We start from the raw sequence: 2,513 nt of genomic DNA on the forward strand, positions 1-2,513 counted from the left end.
CAATTATTGTGGATTCAATCGCCATTTGTTATTGGACCATTGATTTTGATTAACAGTGTTTTTTTGTGTTTTGTTGTTTATTACAGTGTGACTTAAGAGACCACAATGTTTTGGAAGACCCCCTTACAATATATAAAAATTGACATTGAAATGCACATTATGAAATACTTACATCTAACTAAGCTTCAAACACTTAACGGGATTTAAGAAATTATTATCAGTATAAAATCTTAATATTATTTTGCGTAACATTAAAAGCCCAAATTAATCTAAGATTTATTAGTGAATTTGTTTGTGTGTATGTGTATGAATTTATTTGTTACAAATTGAAATCAAACGCATTTCCTTGTATACTTACTTTATTATGAATATTATAATGGAACACATAATTATTTCAGATATACACTCCTTTGTGATAAAATCTTAAGATAAAAAAATTGCATTTGTGTGCTTGAAAAAAACTGTAATCAAAGTAAATTTTTTAAGATATTTTTAAATTTTTACATGAACTTTTGCCACTCTTTTGCGTCTATATAGACATTTTTGTGAAGAAGGAAACTAAAGCATTTTCCTCAGTTAGTTATGAATCAAGAGAATAATAATAACTATTTACATTATCTACCATACAATTATATATACAACAGATTAGCAAGCCATAAATGATAAGGTACAATAATTCAGAAACAGGGTGATTTTTAAAGACTAGTTTTACTAACTAGGACACTCAAGATATTAGAAACTACAAATTTAATTGGCTCCAAATTTTGGATACAACAGTTTTTATAATGGGGCGCATAAATTAACCTTTTTATAACCTTTTTTCACAGAAAGATAACAGTCAACTTTCCAAATAAGAGCGAGTCAATCCGTTTGAGAGAACTTGTGAAACCGGTGCGCATTTTTGAAAATTTGGGGTAATTAGGGCAGTGGGAAAGGTTGAAAGAATATTTCGAACATTTCCTTGTCCGATCTTCATGTTAGTACTTAATTTAGAAATTCGCAGTATTTCAGTAATTGCCTAATCAATCACCCAGTAAAGGTTGGAATTCATGTACACTTTTAGGTTATGTGGACTTTTTCATTCAAATGTAAAAATGCCTATCCTTATGTTTTAATTCTATTACATATCTATTGAAATGGCCCTTTTTGCACTGATTATACCCAAGTGCTTATTCCTTCGCTCTTGCCGCTTTTTTCGTTCCAATCAAAAACAAATAATGCACGTAAACAACAGTCAGGCGTGTCGTCTGCATGAAAAAGTTGGAAACACTGCCTGAAAATGGACCAGCTGTTGGGCTAACCATTGTTGTTGGACGATTTTATTGTTTTTAATACGTTGAAAGCTTATATTTTTTCTTCGCAGCCTATAAGATTCGGAATTGTTATTTTTATCAATGTTAACAAAATAGAATATAGAAAGAAAGGATGGTACACAAGGGGGGGGATTAACATAGAAACCAGAGCCAGAAGAGGTCAAATCAACAGCCAAGAATAAAAAAGCAAAAAAGAACTATATCAGCAAATCTAACACATAATGTTTTCCGATTAGCTTGTCAACAACCCTTATTATGGCCAAGCTGTAGGAGTAGCTATCATATTTTATGGGGAAAAGCACAAAAGCAACCATAACTTTTGAACCGAAATTTTACAGCATTTGGAGTTGAACAATTTTGTTAAGAGTTAAGGACCACAACTTACTAAGTTTTAATCAAAATCGTCCAAGCTGTCTTTGTGACATCCGATTTTCATCCGATCTTCCATTAATCTATGGGTTTTAATGTGGAAATCACCATAAAAAATTAAAATTTTCTAAAATGAGAAAAGCGCCTGAAGATGCCATAGATTAGTACTAGTAGGGTACCCACATACTTCGTCAACATCATATCACAGGTGTAGTTTGTAGCTCTGTACACATACATCACTTCAAAATCCACTTTTTTGGGTTCAGGAGGACCCAAAGCAGATGGTTTCACTCAAAACTCAAACTCGAAAATTTGGACGAAAACGATAGGCCTACTTTAATCCTTTCTCCGTGTAATTTGTATTTGGGTGAGGAGTAAAAATAATCCTAATACAGTATCCTAACTCGAACTCGACTATTAATTTACTGTGTTCATTCCAAGCTAACACACTAAACATGTTCCAAAAAATTATATTTTTATATTGATTTATTATTAAGTTTTAGAAACAGTGAAAAACTGTACCTAAATGTAAATAGTGCGCAAAGTAGCTTAGCTAGACTCGAAAAATTACTTCGGACAAGGTAAATTCAATTAATTGAGTGTCACTTTGCACACTACTGACATAATCCATACAGTAACATAATAATTTCCACTTAAATATAAGTGTAAACGGAGATATTTACCTTATGCTTTGTTACTCAGATAACCTTTTTCGTTCAGAAAAATGCATCAAAAGTCAATAATCATGGATAGTCAACTTTCAAACCATCAAAGACTTTGCGGGATCGAACCAGCTTCTATTTGAACTTGAACAGTAAACCTTTAAACTAT

This window comes from Macrosteles quadrilineatus, unplaced genomic scaffold (assembly GCF_028750875.1).
Source record: "Macrosteles quadrilineatus isolate MER2022 unplaced genomic scaffold, UCM_ALF_1.0 Scaffold_1__1_contigs__length_201487025, whole genome shotgun sequence".
NCBI classification, from domain to species: Eukaryota; Metazoa; Arthropoda; class Insecta; order Hemiptera; family Cicadellidae; genus Macrosteles; species Macrosteles quadrilineatus.